We start from the raw sequence: 22,103 nt of genomic DNA on the forward strand, positions 1-22,103 counted from the left end.
CTTAACTCCAGGCAATGATATTTACAGAGAGCTGGATGCCAGGAACCTGGTCAATTGTACACGAATGTGATGTTCATTCTTAGTATTAACTAACAGAGGAGCTGTGTGTGTTGAGGGGTGGACATGGGAAAGGACAAAGAGGGGAAAATGCATATGGGAAGAAATGGCCATCTGTAAGGTACCAACATTATGTAATTTAATTTTCACTTTGGCACCATGGGGTGGATCCTCCAATTAATCTGCATTTTTTCAGAGAAACTGGATGATGGTCTTGCTCAGCCCTAAGAGCCATAGCTAGGATTAAAAACCAGGCTTTTTGGAGGTCGTGTTCTGAGGCCTCTCCACTACACCACACCACAGCGAGGACCCAAGACATTTTCAAGCAGGTCATATCCTACTTATAGGTCCCTCCCAGGAAGAGCTTCTGGTAGCTCTGGACTTTTTGTTTCTTTAGTCATATCCTTGGCAGTTATTGTCAGATAACAGAGGTCCAGGAGGACTGCTCTAAACAATGGCGATCACATCTCTTATTATAAGTAAGAGAAGCAGGATCGGGCCTATGATCAAAACACCTCCTGGGTGAGATGTCTGTATTGAACTGGGTCCAGCTCACAAAAAGCTGTTTCTGCCTCTGAGGCACTGAGAGCACCCTTGATACAAAGTTTGGAACATCCCTAAACAAAGCCCGGGGCCAGTACGTTGATCTTGACAGGCTAAGTAGTGGGATGAGAGACCTCACAGTTCTGAGTGTTCCTCTTCCTCCCCAGTCTCAGAAGAACTCACTGAGGCAGAGACTTTCAAACTGTTTTGATTCACTTGGTCTCTTAAACCATCCTTTGGGCTGGAACAATCTTCATGTCATGTTATTGATGAGGAACACTATATTAGTCATGGTTCTCCAAAGAAACAGAACCAACAGGCTGTGCGTGTGCGTGCGTGCGTGCGTGTGTAGACAGATGGAGATTTATTTCAAAGAACTGGCTCATGCAATTGCGGAGGCTTGGTGAGTCCAAAATCTGAAGGGGTAGGATGGCAGGCTGGAGACTCAGAGAAGAGTTACAGGTCACGTCTGAAGACCATCTACTGGCAGAATCCTGGAGGTCAGTCTTTGTTGTATTAAGGTCGTCAACTGATGGATGGGGCCCACCCACATTATGGAGGTTCACCAATTTAAATATTAATCTCATCCAGAAAACACCCCCACAGAAACATCCAGAAAAATGTCTGACCAAATATCTGAGCACCATTTGAGTCAAGTTAAATTAACCATCACAAACACTAAGCTTCAGAAAGTTACCTCCTGTTGCACTGTGAGAAGCAGAGCTAGGGATTTAACATGAGTTCTCTTCATGATCTTCTATAGCCTGTGCTACTAAAACGGGGAAAATACATTATTCATGGAGAGCTTCCTACTGATTAGATGGTATACCATGGGATTCCCATCTATTCTTTCAGAAGTGCTCCCAAGGTCCCTGATGTCCAGGAGCTGTACCCCTGGGAAGTGAGTAAGAAGGAACCTTTATGAAGCTACTTCTCCCCATGAATTGGCTGTGTCTTGGATGTACATGGTTAACTTTGGAAGCGAGGACAAGCTTGGTGAACTAGTTGGGGACCCCTCAGTGCATAGGTTCAATTTTCCAGATGAGCAGTGTGCTGCCCACAGTCTATGTTCAGGGAACATTCCTGGAACAGGCAGGTGACTGACAGGTGAAGGAATATGTAGAATAGGAGATGCCCCCCACCCCCACATTAGGGCTCTGTGTATGATAGAGTTGGGGTACGGAGGTCAATCAGGTGATCTTAGAAGAAGTCCTCCCACTTCATGGACCCTTCAGGGCTCACCGGCTTCAAAAACAGCCCCTTAGCACTGAGGTCCACACATTAAATGAGCTTCACCTATTCCTCTCTCCAACAGAACCTGAGTAAGCTCACTTGCACAGGGGTGGAGACTCCTCTCCCCCAGCCCCAGACTATTCTGTGGCACAGCCGCCCTTCTCCCATTCTTGTCTTCCTCATGCTCCCCACCCACCACATCTAAGTCTCTGGCCCTATCTCACCTCAACTTTAAATCCTTACTTTCTCTCACTTTGTCTGGAATAAATTAAGAAGAATATCATAAGGAGAGAATTCTACAAGGAAGTAATGAGGATATTCTCATTAGACCTGCCTTTTCATTTCTATTTGGCCTGCTGCTGCTGATTTCTATTAATTCTACCTCATTTCCTTATGACAAGAACAATAAGGTTGACCTGTGGTGTGATTTCCAAGGTAGGATGGTCATATCATAGCTCCTGGTACTAGAAATTAGTCAGTCATAAAACTCTTTTATGCTACAGTAACTTGCTGCATCCTTTTATTTTTCAAAAATTGTTAAAAATAGATACTATTTATTTAATCCTTGCCACCCACTGGGCAATGTAGACAATAGTTGGAAAGTGGGATTAAAGTTAAGAGGAAAGTGGTAGTTAGAATATAGATTTGGGCATAGAGACAATGGTTGACTTCTTCAGACAGTTTTTGCACCTATGGTGAAATTCTTGAGAACTGAACGAATTCACAAGTGGAAAGTCTGTGACACTCAGGACAACTGCCCCTGACAGGTGCAGGGACAGCATCAACATCTAGGTGGGAAAAGAGGAATCAGGAGAGAGACCGCACAAGGGAAGAGGTAGGTAATGGGAAGACACCCCTGAGGAAAGTACTTCAAGGAAGGAATGGTCTAAGCATTCTAAAGGGTGAGAATGAAGAATGACAAGACTGAATTCATCTGCAGGACCAGTTATCTAAGAAAGAGAAAGTACAGGGATCCAAGGTAGGATGTCCAGGGGTGGCTGCAAGGTGAGGGAGATTCAGGAAGACAGTGGATGGAACTTAATTCTCAAATAGACTATGGCACTTTGCAGTTCCAGAATTTACTTGCAATCTGCTTTGTCTTGGCTAAGTAGAGTTCATGCCAACTTAGAGGAATAAGTGTTCTTCATTGGCCTTTTTTTGCTGTGTTATTAAAGATGTTGAAGAAAATACATAGGATTGGAGTCAGAGGAACTAGGTTAAGGTCCTCTGTGATCTGGGGCAGAACATTGAGCAGACTTGGCATATATATATTTACAGTAATATCTCCCAAAGTTGTGAGGTTCAGGGAAGACATATGTGAGTAATCTTTGACAACTATGAAGAATTATGCCCCTGCAAGGTATATAAAATATCACTGTAACACATCTATAAGCTAATGCTCAGGAATTACCCCAATATTATACTTTGGTGGATTGATGGGAGTGTATCAGAGAAGATTATATTTGGCTGTAAACAATACAAGACTCAACTAAAATAACTTAAACACATAGGAGTTTATTTTTCTTACCTAACAAGAAGTCAAAGGGAGGTGTGTAGCCGTTTATAGATGTCACCTAGGACCTCGGCTGTTTCCTTTCTTTCTTTCTTTCTTTTTTTTTTAAGATTATTTATTTATTTATTTTTAGAAGAGGGGAAGAGAAGGAGAAAGAGAGGGAGAGAAACATCAATATGTGGTTGCCTTTTGTGCATCCTTTACTGGGGACCTGGCCTGCAACCCAGACATGTGACCTGACTGGGAATTGAACTGACGACCCTTTGGTTCGCAGGCTGGCATTCAATCCACTGAGCTACACCAGCCAGGGCAGGCCCTTAGCTTTTTCTACTTTCTTGCTCTACCATCCTTAAGTGAGTGGCTTTTGTTCTCAAGGTTGCAAGATGGCTGCTGTATCTCCAGGCATCATATCCATGCTCCAAGAGAGAAGAAATAGGGGAAGAACATATAAGGAATGTCAAAGTTTTGAAGGGAATACCATCTAAATCTGACTTTTTCTTAAAGAGTTTTGTGGCTGCTAACTCCTGCCTTTTGCATGAGAAACTCACCTGGCCAGAATTGGGTTTTATAGCTATCCCCAGTTACAAGGGAGTCTGGGATGGTAAATATTGAAGACCTGCAGTTTTTTAGTTGAGGAAAGCAAGGGAGAAGACTTCTGGAAACCAATCTGCAATGTCTCCTACAGAGCAGAACTTACTTTACCAATGGAATCCTGATATGAGGAAGGGGAAAGATGTGGCAGTGGGCATAAAGCTCAGGAGGGCAACCTGACAGTGACCAAAAAGCAGGGATCTGGACCCTCTGTGGCTTGGACCAAAAGATCGTGGCTGTCCCCCACTAAGAGGCCCAGTCCCCAAGACTTGGCCCCTTCTGGCAATCAGCCCTAACCAGCTGCTGCCAAAGGGGTAAACACATTCCAAGTCCTTGAGTCCCTGCTGCATTGTAACTGTGGTTAAACGCGCACACACACACCCCATCTGGGCTAATGGAAAGTTTACTGGAGTTGTGATGGCTTAGTGATGATTTGCGGTTATCTGGGCTCCTTCTATTAATGGAGAGTTGAATACCTACACACTTATGTTATCTAACTATACAAGCAATTTGCATCTCATGTGTATCATTTTTATATTCATTCTCCAATTCTTGGGAACCATAAAGGACAAAGCACTTACATCCTCTTTTTCTCTACTTTGGAAGGAGGGCTCTTAAACCAAGCCTTTCCCTAAGGCCCTTCAGCGCGACACAGAAACAGAAAACCGTCAAGAATCCAGACCTGAACACCCATGAAGCTCTCCATGGGTCATCACCCAGTGTGGGTGCCAGCTGCTCACGCACTCCTGGGATTGTAGGGAAAACAGAAGATCAAACACTCACCCCTAGGATGGTGCCAATCAGGGGACAGACAGTTGCTCTTGACTAAGGCAATTTCCAGTCCAGTCTAGAAGATGGATCACAATCACATTCAAGAAAAAAATTAAAAGCAATCTTTAAAAGTATGAATAAGAGCCATTGTAAACGGCTCAAACTCTGTATATAAGCAGTGAAGTAAGATGAATTGACTGGCACTGAGTTGGAAAAGCTATACAGAGGCAGGGAGTGTGGAACATAATTTTATAAAAATAAACTTTTTTTTTTTTTTTAAAACATACACACTCCCAAGGAAGAAATGGAAAAGTTGTTAGGGTGTGGACCAGGGCTTCTAATTAGCTGTTCTGTTCTGCCTGATTTATCTCCTTTCTTGCCCTAGCACCTTCCTGGGACTTGCTGTTCTATAACGGGACCCTTTGAGGATGGTGAAGGCATTCCCAACGCACCTGAACCCCTCGCCGGCTCAGACCAGGTCTTTGCGCCAGATGCCCACGGGAGGGGCGAGGAGAAACCTACTGCCCAGGTCGCCACTTTTGCCTCCTTGACCCTTACATGTTTCCAAAACAGAGGGGGAGCCCTGAGAAGGCTCCCTGCCAAAGCATGAAACAGCTACCCTCATTGTCTGCCTCGCCCCTGCCGGCTGCCCTCTCCCTTCCTCCCTCCCCTCCTTTCTGTCTGAAAGTGTGAAAATTACAAATCCCAAGGAACTGCAATCAGAACTCTACCTAGGGAAAATTCAGAGTATCCTGGCCATAAATATCCCACTCCAAGACGCCTGACGTCAGAGCGGGGCGGGCGGGGGAGCGAGGCCGGTCGGGAGGGGCGGCGGCGGTGGTTTCTCTGAATGCAGCGGAGTCCGGAGAGACTAGCGGAGCGCGGCCGCGAGCGCGCCGCCAGGTTTGGGCTGCAAGGAGCGGCGCCCGCCATGGGGGCCTCGGAGTAAGTGTGGCCGCCCGGCCTGCCGGGCTTCGCGTCTGTCCGTGGGCTGGTGGCCGGGCTTGAGGGGCGGGGGTGGCTTTCTGCCGGCAATGCCTCACTTTTCTCCCCCTACTTTATCCACAGTGGTAAGAGCGGATTGGGAAGGCAACGGCTCCACAGGCTGCCTGTTTTGTTTCTCCAAAGTGTTTGCAGGAGCCACGGATCCCTGAGTGGGCTCCCAGGGCCTGCGTGTGCGTCTGTGCGTGTGTGTGTGTGTGTGTGTGTGTGTATGTGGAGTCTGTCGGTATTAGCACATCTGGACACAGGAAATGTCTTTGGAAAACTTTAAAAAATGTTTTATTCGTGGCTTTGAAATCTGATTCCTTGTTGTCACAAGTGGACAAACAGCCGGTACCCCCCACACTGACAATTTTTTTGGCGGTGTCTTGTCCTGGTTCAGTTTGTGCCTTCATGCGATGACTTAACTCTTAACAAGCCCAGCTCCCATTTGCAAGCCTGGCCCCTGGCCAGCAGGCAGGGCAGGGGGAGCCCGAGGTTCTTGGTCTCAGCAGCAGTGGGCAGGGGCACTTAGAGCAAAGAAAGGAGCGCCTCAGGAAAGGAGTCGTGACTCTGGGTACCTTAGCACCTGTGGCCGCTGCCAAGCCCCCTGCCTTGGCCCTGACATCGCCAGGCCATGGGACTTTGACTTAACTGGTAAGGAAGGATCTGGTCAGGAGGCAAGTAATTTAAGGAGGATGAGGAAGAGGAGGAGGTGGTGGTGGTCAGGACACTGCGGCTCTGTGTCCAGTCCTGCCCCAGGAGTGGGATGAAATGTGTCTGCCACATGTGCCCACGGTGGGGGACGTGCCGGATTCTCTGGAAGCACCACGGTGCCCCAAACAAGATGCAAGCTCATAACATAAAGAGACATGTCTGAGCTGTGGGGTGGAGGAAGGGGGATGGTGGGGGAGAGGGAGAGAGATTTTTATCAAAATTGAACACAGATTGCTGAGGTCTGGGCTTGATTTAACTCTTCTCTCTCTGCTTTGGCCACTTTTGCACAGTTTTGTGGAGGATTTGCAAAGTTCCTGGGAAGGTGGGAAGGAAAATCACACCTCTCTAGGAAAGAGGCCCTGAAGGTTTTCCTTGAAGCCGACAGGGGAATGAAAGCAACTTCCCATCTTAGAAAAACTTAAAGTTTCAAGTTTTGTGTACCCACCCCCTCCTCGCCCTATCTGAATTTGGTGTCAGTTTCTTGGATTTCTCTGAAAAGCCGGTTGATGGAGGAAATGGATTTTTCCTAGGACGAAGAGGGGGAATTGTGTTCTCCTGAGAGTGGGAGGAGAGGAGGCGCAGGCTCTGTGGACCCAGCAGCCCTGGATTGCCCAACGCACGGGGCTGGATGTCAATAGATGGGTTCAACAAACCAGTGACCACAAAGAGGGCCCTTTCAGCTTTGCCCTAGCCGGGTCTCTGGTTTTGTATTTTGCAATAGAGCCAACCTACAGTGTTTGGGTGGGAGGAACATTACTGGACTCTGCCTGTGCCCTAGAAAAATGAGAGAATGAAGGGACAGAGAGGAAATTTGGACCCACAGGAAGTTGGAGATTTGGGAAGGATTTTAGAAATTATACAAATTGACCCCTAGGGAAACACTATAATAGACTGAGCAGACAGCAATGTCAAAAATAGACTTGTTTAACTTCAGGAGTACATCTTCCACCTAAGTGTGATGAGAAAGGAAATAAGTCACTTTAAGGGCAGTGTAAAAGAGTGTGTAAGTGGGGTAGCTGGGTCCCATGAGATGCACGTACAAGTGCATGCTTACACATTTGTGACTTTGTGGTGTTGGTCATTGCCTCAGGCATGGACCCATAAACAACCCGTTTCTCATCTGTGCTGGGAGCTGCATTTCTTTGTTAAAACAAAACAAAACAAAAACCAAAAAAACAACTGAAAACAAAAACCAAAAAAACAACTGTGCTATTATGTTCTTGCTGCCTGGTAAGTTGCATGCTCTGGCACATAGCTCCTAGCCGAGTTTTCAGAGCTTTTCCTCTGGCTCCTGGGATGCCGAGGGAATACTCGTGCCCCCATCAGGACGAAAAGAGGAGAGAAACTTCTCCTGGGCGCTAGAACTGAAAAGAGAGTCAGGCGTTCAGGAAAGGGGGAGGATGTGAGGGCAGGACCAGTATGAAGGCCTGTGAATGTTTTTTCTTTGGGTAAGTGGGTGAGGCTGAGAGACTACTGTTTTCTGAGGGAGCATGTCTTCTCCTCAGTCTTTCTCCCCAACCTCCTGCCCCCAATGATTTGGACACTAAACAGGTTAAACTCTCTCCCCTGCTGAAGAGCCTTGGGCCCAGGGGTAAAGGAGAGGGCAAGCTTAAGTGCCTGTAGTTAGGAGGGTGCAAAGATAACCAACAAGGCAGAAGCTTGCTTCTTTGATTTCAGTGGAGTCAATGGAAAGACCAATATTAAATGTTCCCCCTCATTCCCACTATTTACAAACAGAACGCTGAACACCCAGGGACAGAGGGACCCATTGGAGGTGGACAGCCAGAAATACCCTTGTCCCAGCACAGGGCTCCTCAGGGAGGGAACTGGGCTTTTAGTCTTTCATCATGTGGATTTCTTTAGATGGTCAGTAGAATCCTGACCCCTCTGGGTTTGCTCTGGGAGACATTTCACCAACTTGAGACCTGGACGAATTCCTAGACCGCTGACGCTTGGGCTGATAACTGAAGCCCTCTCAGTGTCCCTTCTATCAGCTCAAGATCTGGCCAGTTCTTCAGTCATCTCTGAGACCAGAATACTTAGGATGCGTTCCTTCTCGGGCTCTCCTGGAGGTCCAGAGGGCAAACACCCCTGGCAGAAAAACAACTTGGACGTTATCTTCGGCTTTGATAGCAGACGGACCCCTGCATCTCCGTGGCCAGAGTGTTTGTGTTCAGGGATCTTATGCCCTTCAGGTCTGGACTCCAATGCAGCCTGGCACAAGGATAGAGTACAGGCTTCGGAGCACTGCCCCGGAGAGGATTATTCACCTGGGAGACCTTACTTCTTCCTGTGAGCTTCAGTGTCCTCATCTGTGAAACCATACTGAGGATAATGTGTACCACACAAGGTTATTACAAAGATTATGTTTATGCAAAAGAATGAAAACAGAGCCAGTAATGTTGCAGACCTTTAATAAAGCGACTATCGTAATTTTATTTTGATAAAATATACGATATTTATATTTCGTATATTTGTGATCAATCCTGTGTTGTTTGGAAAGGACCTCCCACCCAAATCCAGCTACAGGTTTTCCATTATTGAAGGCCAGGGGGTGGAGTTTCCAGGGCTCAGGTCACCTTTACTTTCACCCTCTAGAAAAGGGAGCTAACAGGGATTATCCATGAGTGTGCCTGGCCCATTACCCTGAGGGGTGGGGGGAGGCACCAGACTTCCTGGATATATCTGTCCTGGAAACCACTCTTGTGTGAGGTGTCTTTTGAGGGGGCAGGGCCGCAGAGCAGGTTGTCTGTGTAGGGTGGGGGTGGGGCAGCAAGCTCAAGAACCAGTTTTGTTTTTTTTTTACTTTTAACATTTTTCTTTTTAAATTTTATCTTCAATTACAGTTTACCTTCAATATTATTTTGTATTAGTTTCAGATGTGTAGCACAGTGGTTAGATAGTCATATACTTTACAAAGTGTTCCTTCCAAATAAATCAATAGCAGATTAGATGAAGAAGAGATCAGATCAGTGATTTAGAAGACAAGATAGCTGAAAACACCCAATCAGGGCAGCAAAAGGAAAAAAGAATTTAAGAAAAGGAGGTGGAGGAACTAGCTGAGTCTTGAAGATTAAGTCCGAGGTCAGGTTTGTTAGGCAAACTGTGCCTAAGGTGCTAAGATCAGAGTAAGGGGAGACTCTGATGGGTTGTAAAGAATGGAAGCTTTAGGCATTTGTAAACTTCCCCGGTGGGTATGGGGTAGGGAAGTGGCTAGTCCAAGGACAGAAGGACAGAAGGAGGTCTGATGCTGGAGAGAGCAGCTGCAGGTTCTCTTGGCCCATCTCAGAGCTTCTAAGCTATCCTTCAAGTTGACATTTAAAACTTTAAGGTTCACATTTGTTTCTGTTTTGCTCAAGCGCTCTCTTTAACCATGGCCTGGGATGACTTTTCAGCTTTTAAGAGGCTAAGCCACTGGCCAACATCTCTTGTGATGGCCCAGATTGGGAGTCAGTGAATTCCTCAATCCTGGCAATATCTATTTCTCCAACTCTCTCCTCACATTTTTTGGGTTTGTTTTTTGTTTGTTTGTTTGTTTCATTATGAGGTTTTAAAACTGCACCACCAAGATGCTGTTTAGGGGGGGAAATGCCTTTTCTTTTTTTGGACCTGTGTATCATGCTCATGCTGTGGAAAGCTTTTCAAACTGTGGGTATTAGCAGGTGTTGTGGGATTCTTTCTGAGGCTACCCCTCCAGAAAAAACCAAAAGGAAGCCTGGGAAAAATAAACTTTAGGCAGTTTATCTCTGACCAAGGAGGAGCTGAATGACTTGCAGGATGTCTTCTGGGTCTGCAGAGAAAGCTTCAGAACCAAGTAGACCCAGGTGTGAGTTCTGGCACCAGAGGTCACAAGCTGTCCAACCTCTCTAATTCTTCTTCATCTGCTAGATGAGAACAATAATGATTCTCACTTCCCAGGGTTGTTCTGAGGAGAAATGAGATAAATATGAGAAGAATATAGCAAACTGCTTAATCGTGAAATATGTTCATGCATTTTTCTCTCTCTAGAGCTAAGCTCATGAAAGTACATGTGCTTGGACATTTGTCCATGAGTGAAAATAAATAAACCACTTATTCAAGGCTTAACATCAGTGCTCAAGGGTCAGTTATCTCAGTCTGGAAGTAGAGACTTTTAATACAAAAGTGGGGCACAGATCAGCCCCCCATGCCAACGAAGCCCTATGTGACCCCCTATGGAATAAAGGAAAGGCCACCAGCTCACTCACCAATGAACCTGGGCTCTTAGTGAGCTGTCTCCATTCAGCTTGTTTTAGAAATCACAAACACTGTCTTGGTTCGGAGAGTCAAGGTCAATACTGGGGAGAGAAATCATTGAGTCAGTATTAACATTAAAACTTAATAATGGCAGAATGACAACAATACCTTACATTTGTATAATATGCTACAGTTTGAAAAGCACATGGCCTCATTTCATCATCTTAACAATCCTATGAGATGGTATTATCCACATTTTATGGCTCTTACTCTGTGGGCTAAAAGACTTAGCCTAATTCATGCAGCAGGTAAGTGGAAGTAACAGGAAGTGAAGGAGGATCCAAACAGTGGGTTGCAGCCCTGGCTGCATATTAGAGTCGGTTGGGGAACTTGTAAAAGTGTCAATACCTGGGCTCACCCCAGACCAATTAAATTAGGATCTCTGGGGAATAGATCCCAGGCGTTGGGAGTTCTACAAGCTCCCAGGAGATCTGAAGTCTAAGTTGAGAGCCGTGGGTCTGAGGGAAGAATGAAGAACTCAGGGTATCAGGTATAGGTAAGGCAAACAGGCAAGACTTTGCTAGGATTTATGTAAGCTCCGTAGGGGTAAGGGGCTTGTGTGGTTCTCCCTGCATTCCCAGAACCTACAGTAGTGTCAGGTACAATGTAGATACTCCATAAACATTGGTTGAATGAATGAATGAACAAATTGCTATAGATTAGGAGCCAACAATCTCAACAGTCAAATCCAACCTGTCACCTTGTTATATAAATAAAGTTTTATTGGAACACAGCCAAGTCATTTGTTTGCATTGCCTATGGCTGCTTTCACTCTAATAGGGCCTAGTTGAGCATTGTAATAAGGACCGTATAGTTCACAATGTTCAAAATAGTTATTGTCTGGCCCTTAACAGAAAAAGTTTGGTGGCTTCTGTTCTAGATCTCAGACAGGAATGGAACAAGTATACTGGAGTGAGAGTTGTTACAGCACAGTGGTCAAGGATATGGGTCCTAGAATCTGATAAAACCTGTGTTTGAATCCTGGCTCTGCCATTTACCTGTTGTAAGACCTTGCCTATTCACCTCTCCGAGTCTCAGTTTTCTCATCTGAAAAACAGGGATGATAATAATTAATACCTCCCTTTCAGGATGGTCATGAAAAATGTCAGCCCTTGACCTAGAGTAAGCACTCAGCAAATGTTAGCTCTTACTGTCGTGGTTGTTGTTGCAGTTACTTGCAGTTAACCAAGTAGAACAAAAACTAACTAGATTGAAGTCAAAATCTAAATCCAATGTCATGGACAGAATAAGGGGAAAATAATCTGTAAGCTGGTGTGACAAAGAAAAACTGATGTGAGGTTTCTGAGGTGAGGGGTATCCTCCAAGACAACACAGATTAAGCCCCCGCACATGTGAGTGAGCTGTTTCTGTATGGTTGACTGCTGTATTGACCAGGATTCCTGTCATTCCTCAAGGGTTAGCTTAGATTTTATTACACTGAATCTGGTCACAAGCATGTCCCACCTCTATACCCTTGTTCATAGTTTTTTCTACCTGAAAGACCCTTCCCAATCTTTATCTTTCTGGTCTAGTTTTCCTTCCAGGCTTGCTCAGCATCCCCTTCTCTCTTAAATGTCCTTTGCAAGGCTCCCCCTTCCCCCCTAGTCACTCCTTCCTTCTCACTCCCATGAACTTGACATACAGCTCTGTCATAACATTTACCATACCGTATTACAATCTCCGCCTTGCTTTCTATGTGTTTGGAGCTCATAAAAGTCAAAACACATTGTTGAGTCCACACCTGGTAGCCAAGTAGTGTCAATTAACCCTTGATTCAATACAATGATACCTGAACTAACTCTTGAGGAAAGAGTAGGGCTTGTCCTTCTCTTTGTCCTAGGTGCTGTTGGGATTGCAAGAGAGAATTTGCATAGCCAGCCAGAAAGAGAAGAGCTACCCAGTTTAAAGACATACATGGGCCCTTTGTGTCCTCATCCTCCACTCTGCGGTGTCCTCTTCCCTCTGGGAGACCCCTCCTAGGGTTCAGCCAGGGACAAAGAAGGATGGAAGACACTGCAAAACCCAGTCTTAGACTTCTTGTCAGCAGATGTGCTGAAAGTTGGGATTTGGCCTCTCTGGGCTTTCATGTATATGTGCCAGGGTAATGGAGAGTTAGCTTGCTACGGTCAGCGTTCATTAGCACGGTAATAGGGAGAAGCATGGTCACGGTAATAGCAAATAGCAGGTAATTCACATCATTGCCATTTGACTATAGAATGTCAGTTAGAAAGTATTGTCAGAAAGTATTACATAATTTTTATAGATTTTAGTGGCAGATATATATTGTGTGTAATAATATTAAAATGAAGTTCTTTTCTAAGGGTTAAGGGGAAGGTACAGAAAAATGTTGGCCTTGAATGACATATTCCTCCCCTTTTTTTTATCCTCACCCAAGGCCATGGAGGGGAAGGGAGAGAGAGAGAGAAAAAAAAAGAATCATTGATGCAAGAGAGGATCGATAGGTTGTCTCTCCTGTGCGCCCCACCTGGGGACCAAACCTGCAACCTAGGCATGTGCCCTGATATGGAATCAAATCAGCATCATTTTGGTAAACAGGACGACACTCCAACCAACTATACCACACTGACTAGGGCAATTAAATATTCCTTTTTATCAACCCCAAAGGGACAATTAGGAACTGGCTGCTAAGAGGGGAGTTCGGAGAGAGAATGAAATAGTATGTTTATATATGTATTTGGTGCTATGCCTCTCATTCAATAACATGTATTCTTAATTTGACTTGTCCAAATTGTGAAAGTAATCTTTCTTGCTTAAACATGTGAATCAACATTATTCAGAGACACATACACACACAAACAAGTGAAAAATGAATAATATCTCTATCCCCATCCGTACCCTGGTAATTAATGTAAATAGCCTAGAATGATTTTCTTCTATATCTTTTCCTTTGTTCATACAAATACCTATAGATATGTGTGGAGGTAGGGTGGGATCTTGTTTTGAGTGTTTGTTTTTCGCTGAAATTGAATCTAATTGTACACATTATTCTGCAGCAGACTTTTCTTCCCCTTGACCACATGTCAAGGTCAAACCCTACAATGGATCAAGTTCTTTTGTTCTGATTTCTTTATACTGACATACATCTATATATATTTGAGATCATGCCATTCTTGCAGGGATGTTTATTTTTCCATCAGTCAGATATTAAATGTGATTTCATCCTGGCCGAAAATCATTTTGGGTCCCTGAGTCTGACGTACCAAGCATCCATCACCTGGGAAGGCTTTGCTTGGCGCTCAGGCTGAGCGAGTGATGTACCAGGCCTGCTGACCATCATGGGGTATGACTACATGTCGTGTGTGGCCCTCATTCATCCCCTAGGGAAGCTACTGAGCATCAGGTCTGGCGGCTCTCCCCACCCCCTCTCATCAGATTTAGAGTTCCCTCTTTGGGTCTCCTCAGCACTCGCAATGCAGGAAATGCTCCAGGAGGCCTCAGAGACCGTACATTAGGATGGAGAACAGTTCTGATGGAGCAAATCAAGCAGTGTGGTATAATGGGCAGATGTGTAGACTCTACACTCTGGTTGCCTAGGAGTCCAAATTTTGCATAATGGACACTGGGCTGTGCCACCCAGACTCCTGTTCAGGCAGTGCTGGCAGTGGGCATCCCTCTCTGGATTTGCCTCAGCTCAGGAGTTGCCTGGTCTACAGTCACTCCCTCCCACACTCCCCTCCTGGGTTTCCTGGTCCCAATGATGGGTAGGAGTGAGGAAGGCCTGGCCCCTCAGTCCCCATGTGAGGGCACGCTAAAGGTTTCAGGGTTCTCTACATGGTTGGTGGAGGCCTTCGTGGAGGATGAACTGAGCGCAGCTGCACTTCTTCCTCTGCCCAGTGCTGCCTCCCACAGTCCCCTCTCCCTGGATGGTGGATTCCAAGAGCTCTTCCTAGCCCCCTGCCTGCTCCAGACGTTGTGCTATTTTATATGAAGTTGTTTCAGGGGCGTCCATTATATTCTAGGTAATCTTTGATGGCTCTGTTAGAATATGTGAAAGTGTACTTTTTTTCTTGTGCTTTATTTTGTGTTTTCTAGGTGAGACCCAATGGATTTCTCTACAAAAATGGTTGTGTCATAAATGGGCAGACTGAGCACACGTTTTGATTTTTACTGCCAAATTTGCATGTGCCCCTGCCCCCGTCTCCACGCCTCATTCTAGGCAGAGGGTGTGGGTATTTCTGGGTAGAAGCACGACCAGATGGCTTTGCTGCCATCCTGGAGACAGGGGACTGGACAAGTTGACCTTTGGGACTTTCCACCTTACTGGTGCTTCTGCAATATAAAGGGGGTGGTCTTAGAGGACCTTGCTGCCTCCCAGGGAGCCGCCTTCCTGCCCACACAGGTATTCACATCACTCCTGCGTGAGTCTCTACCAGACCTGATTTGTCTTTGTGGGTGTTTATTTCTTACTCATTTGTCCCCAGCACGGGCGGTCTTTGGCTCTGTGAGTTAAACATTCCGCCCTTCGAGGTTAAGTACACTGATGGCCTTCCCCGCGTGCCAAAGCAAAGCTTGCCTGAGTGATGGATGCTCATTGTGCCAGACTCGGGGACCTAGACTCACAGTTCAAGCTCTGACCACAGTCTTGGGGGTCAGTGTCAACACTCCCTCCCTCACTTCCCCCCAGATGCCACAGCCCCCAGCCTCAAGGTCCCCTGACCAGGCAGCCAGGAAAGGGTAATGCCAGGTCAGTGGGGAGATCTGTCAATATTTCCACAGTGCCGGAGGCAGCTTTGCAGTGAGTTTGAAGCAAATTCAGGGTTTCTGTGGCCTGTGGGCCATAGAAAGGCCAAGCCATTTTACCTCTTCTCCTCTTTTTGAATCTCTATCAATTGGGAGGGCTGGCAGCTGCCCAGAGGTAGAGTTAGGAACCTCCTCTGCCTTTCGGAGATGCAGAGTTGTGATTTACCAGCACTGTTGCCTTGAACGGAGGGAATGTTATTGAAGTCTGGCTGCCTAATGGAAGCTGAGGCTAACAGAGCTGAGAAACAAGCCAGATTTCTGAGTGTAAGGCTTTGGTTCAGATCACAGGCCCTGGGTTCAGAGTCTGGCTCTACTTCTTGCTAGCTGGGTGACATTATTTGAGTTACTTCATGTCTCTGTGCCTTAGTTTCCTCATTGGCAAAATGGTTTGTTATGAAGACTTAGTTGATGCATGACTTGGTAAAAAAAAAAAAAAAAAAGGAAAAATGGAAAAAAAGTAGTTGAAACTGTGGCTGGCACTTAGTAAGCACTAAGGAATGGTAGTTATGATGATGAAAGTGATAGAGGTGACAATGGAGATGATGTTGGAGAATGGGGACTAAGTCTCTTTAGCTCTGTTTCCCCAGCACCCTGCACACAGTGCCTGGCACAGAGTGGGGATATGACAACATTTATTAAATCAAATATCCCATGGTTTTTTGCTAAGTGTCTACTGCCTACCTAGCCTTCTCAACTCTCTATCCAATATATATATATATATATGTGTGTGTGTGTATATATATATATATATTCCATTTAAAATTTTATTTTAACTTTTTATTGAAGTTTGACATGATTCAGAAAAATACTCAGTTTGTAAGTATATAGCTCAATGGATTTCCACAAACTGAACACATCTGTTACCAGCATCTGGATCAAGAAACAGAACATTCCAAAGCCCCCCACTTCCTCTGCCCAGAGAAGCCCCTCATGCCTGCCTGGCTACTCCCCTCCTATGAACTTGAAACCTAACTCCATAGATTAGTTCTCCCTATTCTTGAACTTCACATAAAGGGAATCATACAGTGCATATTTGTTTGTATCTGGTTTCTTTTGCTCATTGTTATGTAGATCATTTATTCTCATGGTTGTGTAGTATTCCATTATGTAACTATACACATGTTATTTATTTACCTTTCTGTGGATGGGCATTTCAGTGGCTATGCATAGTCTTGCTATGGGCATTTGTGCACTTGTCTTTGGGTGAACATATGGATGTGTTGTGTCGGTGTGTTCCTGGGCGTGGAACTGCTGGATCATGGGGAATGTGTGTGCTTAGCTGTAGGAGGTACTGGCAGTTTTATGCAGTGGTTGTACTGTGTTTTCCATTTTCTGTAAAGATGAAGAAACAATTCTAACTTGGTAGTGCAAGGGCTTGAGGCCCAGTAATACGCTGGTGTTCCCAAGATGTTGATATCACCCATGCTCTTAGTATCTGATAGTTCACGTGTTTTAGAAAGCCTTCTGAGGTAAGTGTGTCCTGCATACCAGACACTGTGCTAAACCTCACAACCATCCCATGAGATAGAATGGGTGTTAATCATCTTATAGACGAGGAAACTGAGGCTCAGAGAGGTTGAGTGACTTGCCTAAGATCATATAGGAAGAAACTTTCAGAGTCAGAATATAAAACAGATATGCTTGAATGTAAAGCTCCTCCATCTTGGGATCTGTTGGTGAATAGTTTTGGCTTCAGCGCTAACACTGGATAGAAACACAGACACAGATGCGGGAGCTGTTCCCCTAGAACCTGTGCCAGCTGTGGGGCGGTGGCTGTGAGGAGATGCTCTGTAAAAAGGAGCAACTCAGTGACCTTGAGTAGCCAAATTGTCTTCCTGCCTTGGGGCTGTTGGAGAGACTCATAAATTTCCTGGAAGGCAAGGGTGACCATATAATTTACTGTCTAAACCAGGACTCTTCAAGAGTGAAGGGGGCGCTAACCAGACTGGACGTTGGGGAAGCAGGCATGACTTGGCACCGTCCCAGAGAAACTGGGTCGTAGGCTCGCCCCCTGCAAGTCTGAGTGGGCATCGCTCTTCTGGTCAGCGGGGATGTCCAGGTTCTTTTTAACTCTTTCACAGCACTGTCTGCCAGGAATTTGTCCCGATGTGATATATTTCTAGTCTACTTTGTTTATATTAAAATGGTGTCTGGCCTTCTTCTCTCCACAGCATTCCCTGCTCAAATGTGGCTCTGACAAGGTGAGCTTCCTTTGACAGATCCAGTCACTATTGGCGTGTATATGCAAAAGAGGAGAAGCCTCTAGAAGGCTAGGGCTGCGCCTTAGTCACTGTGATATTGGCAAGTACCTGTCCAGGTGACAGGCACAGAGTTAGCACTCAGGGAAGACTTATTGACCGTGTATATCATTTATCCATGTGTTCATTCATTCATTCATTCATTCACTCATTCATTCATACTTCATTGATCTGACTCCTATTTCACTAGCTCAGAGACAGAAGTCAGTTGTGTTTATAAGTGTGTGTACATGCATGCAAAGGACAAAGAGTAAAAGGGATCAACTTAAAGATACTGTATTGTGACGATTTGATGCCAGGATCTGGGTTGAAATTTCAGCCATCTGCTACTTACCTGAGCTTCTTTAGATAAGTGATTTAGCAATTTAGCATGTCCAAGCCTGAGTTTGAGTGTCACCTGTAAAATGGGAAGGATAGTATTACCTGTGGTACAGGATTTACCTGAGTCCAGGACACAGAGCAAATAAAAAGTGCTTGGTGCATTGCAAAGTGCTGTGTAATTCTTAGTCATTAGTGGTTGCTGTGGTTCAACAACCGAGAAGCGCTGGTGTAAAGTTGAGGTGGGTCCTGGGGAGTGAATTCTGGTGAGCAAAATTCACTCTCCGTCTGGGGCCTCCATTCTCTTAAAGTGAGGCTTACAGTCCATATGTGACAAGGCCATGTGACTGGGAGCTTTTATTAATAAATAAGGAAGGAATCAGCAAATTCTTCAAGACCTTAGAGGTTTGATGTGGGTGTATCAAAGACATGGATGTGAAGGCTAATTAATCTCTCATGAAGCCCACAGTGGCATTTTCATCAAAACAGCAGCAGGAAGCATTTAACGGCTTGTGAGTGTCCAGCAGTAGCTTTAGTGTAGCATACTGACTTCTAATGCAGATTCTGGGGTCAGACTGTTGGGATCCAAATTCAAATATTGGGTGGTCCAAAAAGTTCATTTAGTTTTTTTCTGTATGATGGCTGTAGTGGTGCTTAGTTGTCTTTAACTTCATTCGAAACAATTTTGTTAGATTGGATTGTGATAGCTGTCATGTCAGCATGCACTTAAAAAAACTTATCAATGTGCAGCCATTTGTGCATTGAAGATGGAATAAAATAATGCAACATTTTTGGTGTACTATATTATTTCAAGAAACGTGAAAATGCAACTGAAATGCAAAAAAAGAGTTGTGCAGTATACGCAGAAGGTGCTGTGACTGATCAAACATGTCAAAAGCGGCTTGTGAACTTTCTTGCTACTATTGACATCTTAGCCAAATAATTCTTTGTTGGGGCTGTCTTATGCTTTGGACGATGTTTAGCAGCACCCCTGGCCTCTACTCACCGGAAGCCAATAGCAGGAGATAGCCAATATACTCAAAACATCAAAATCAAGAAAGTTATTGGTGAAAATGAAAAATGAGTCTTTTATTTTATGGAAGAAACCAAACGGACTTTTTGGCCAACCCAGTACCACCAGAATTGTAGGCTTGGGCAAGTATTTATCCTCCCCGAGGGTCATTTTTCTCATCTGTAAAATGGTGACTATGATAGTACCTATCCCCAAGTAAGAACAAAATTAATACTTGTAGTTAGAACAGTACTTAGTAGGTACTTAGTAAATCTTAACCATTGTGATTATTTTCCAAATAATGCTTTTCATTGAGATACTAGTACTGTGTGGTCTGACGCATTGGATAGTGACAGGGCAGATCAGTTTGAGATGGTGGAAGTCAGGGAAGGCTCATGGAAAAGAAGTGTGCCCAGATACATTCCAGACTTCTTTTATACCCTGAGCAAAAGGGTTTTTCTATTTCTATGATTACTCTGTCTTAAAGCTAAGAAAAGAAGATTTAGTATGGAAGAAATTCCTTCCCTTAAGAAACATAAGTCAAACATTCCCTGGAACTATGAAGTTGAGTGAAATGTGGTCTCTGCTTTCATGCATTTACAAACTAGTTCATCCATTCTCTGTGGGGACATTAAGATGAGCCCTCAAAGTACTAACAGTGTTGTCGAGGAAGGATCTAGAAGTGAGGAATACTATTCCATGGAGATGCTAAAAGTTGAGAAATTTGAATTCCATTTAAGAATGTTTGGGAAATGTTGGGAGTTACGGAACCTCCTTCCAGGTTTCCGTTGGTATTAGACGGGTGGTTTCATCTGCTGGAATAGTGACTGTTGGTGCTTGCTGCAGGAAGACGGACAGACGACGGCTTCCCTGGTTCCTTCAGTCCCTTTGTGACATCCACACCGTTGTGTGTGAAGGACACAAAGAAAGCATTGGGAACTTTTCCTAGACAGTGTTGACAAAATCTAGAAAAATGTATCTGCTGCATTGCCCAGGGATTTTGGACTTTATGCTTCCTGTGCGTGTTTCATCTCTAATGTTATGACTCATCTTACAACTCCTTATGTCAAAGCCAGGATGCAAAAGGAGGTCTTCCCACTGCCTCCATCTCCTTCCCTTTTTCCAGCAAACACGTGATGAGATGCACATCTTGTTCAAACTTGTATAAATTAAAAGAAAAGTTCTTTTTGGTTTTTCAAAGCACGCAAATGTATTTTTAACAGTAAAATGATGCTATAGAATAATAAACATATGAAAAGACATTCAACCTTATTTGGAATCAGGAAAATACCATAAATGGAAATCACAGGGAGACACCATTTAACAATACTCATCGGACTGGCCAAACACTTGTACTCATCACACTGGATGTAGAGCCAAAGATAATTCCCATTCCCTAATGGTGGGAATTAAATTGCTCCAAACACTTTGGAGAACAATTTGGTACTATCTAGTAGAACTAAAGGTGCACTTACCCTATAGCTCAGCAATTGCACTCTTAGGTAAGTCTAGAGAAACTCTAAAACATGTGAAAACATGTTCAGGAATATTCATTATAGCGTGGGTTTTAAGAGCTGGTAGGTAACTCAAATGTCTATCATCAACCAGAAGCCTGGTTAAATAATTTGATATTTACATACAATGGAATACTACTGTGCAATACAGTAGACAAAAAGTGAATAGACTGTACTAGTGAGGTGTGATCTCAGAAACAATATTTAATGGAAAAAGCAAGTTGCAGAAGGATGCCATTGTCATTAAGTATAAAGAAATATAAAAGAATACCTTTTTATTTGCAAATATTTATATATGTAATTAAAGTGTAAAAACATGTTTGCAGTAGCCACTAAATTCAGAGAGGTGGCTCCCTGTAGGGAAGGCAGGAAGGAACACCAGAGAGGGGTACACAGGGGCTCCATTTATATCTCTGGTATTTTATTTCTTATACTCAGTGTTAGATACACAAATGTTTATTAGCTATATTTTTAGGTAGATAAAACATTTTTTAGTTAAAAAAAGTTAACTTTTTAAAATGGGCACAAACTCCCAACCCATCTCTGACGCCTGTTGGCACATGGACATGCTGAAGGGTGAGTATGAAGCCGCTGCCCATTTGCTCCATGTCTATGGGGGACATTTTAGGTAGAGGCGGCCATCTTCAAATGGGCCACTTGGCCCCCTATGCACATGGTAATCACTGTTTTTGGAACTAAAACTCCTGACCTCCGTTTTTCTGATTTGTGGATTTGTTGGGATCCTACTTTGATATATTATTGGTGGAGATGCAGAACAGGGTCATAGTAACAGAGGCCAAACAGCAACTTTCTGGCTCATTCTCTGTACCGCACATTGCTAGAGCCTTCTCTCATCCCATTTCTTTCTTGGGAATTACTGGAATTTCTTGCTAATGCTGGCAAGTGACCACAGCCATCATCCTGACATCCTTTTGATAAGCACAAGGGACCAGCGGTCTCAAGTATTTCTCATTGCCCTGGGCTGAAAGAATCCCCCCTCAGCTACCATAACTGCCTGATTTCTGTGAAGGTCTCTGAGCTTTCTGACTTTCATTAAAACAGCTACTGCTTTGTTTCTTTTGCAAACATCCCGCCCAGAAGTGGGAAAGTACCCCCCACTGGGGATTGCTTTACCTTCTTTAACTTGACAATTAAACCCTGCTGACTTCTTCTCTGGGTGCCTATTGAAATGCAGTCCATTCAGCTCTTCTATGTGTCTTACTCTTTATTACAGTGCCTTCTCCCTTGGAATTTGTTCTGGGCCCAATGCAAGTGGCACACACTGGGTTGGCCTTGGGTGCCCTGTCCTCTATTGTGCAGCCTCTGTCCTTGACGGAGCCCCATAAACATCAGTGCTCAGTTCTGCACCAGTGAGCCCCTTGTCTGGATAGCATAGTGCTTACACTGGGGACTAAAGCTGGGGTGTCTTTCCTCTGTGTCTTCTGTTTATTTATATGGCAGTACAGGCCATATAACCCTCCTTAATCTGATAAGTGTAATTAATCGGAAGAAAACCACATGGAACTGGGACTTTGGGGCACAAATCTTGGGTACCTTCT

At 44.5% G+C, this 22,103-nt stretch overlaps 1 protein-coding gene across 3 annotated transcripts in view; it reads left to right on the top strand.

The window, feature by feature from the left end:
* The first annotated feature begins 5,529 nt into the window (after positions 1 to 5,529).
* The window catches only part of DAAM2 (dishevelled associated activator of morphogenesis 2), a 106,217-nt gene continuing 89,643 nt past the window's right edge, over positions 5,530 to 22,103 (top strand). For 2 of the 3 annotated variants that reach the window (XM_054569321.1, XM_054569323.1), the window contains exon 1: positions 6,229 to 6,346. The gene's annotated coding sequence lies outside the window, so the exon portion shown is untranslated. Of the gene's footprint in view, positions 5,654 to 6,228; positions 6,347 to 22,103 lie in introns of those variants that run through there. The other variant, XM_054569322.1, reaches the window with a different exon arrangement.

Source organism: Pteronotus mesoamericanus, unplaced genomic scaffold (genome assembly GCF_021234165.1).
Source record: "Pteronotus mesoamericanus isolate MK-2021 breed Mesoamerican mustached bat unplaced genomic scaffold, CSHL_Meso_final contig_20, whole genome shotgun sequence".
NCBI classification, from domain to species: domain Eukaryota; kingdom Metazoa; phylum Chordata; class Mammalia; order Chiroptera; family Mormoopidae; genus Pteronotus; species Pteronotus mesoamericanus.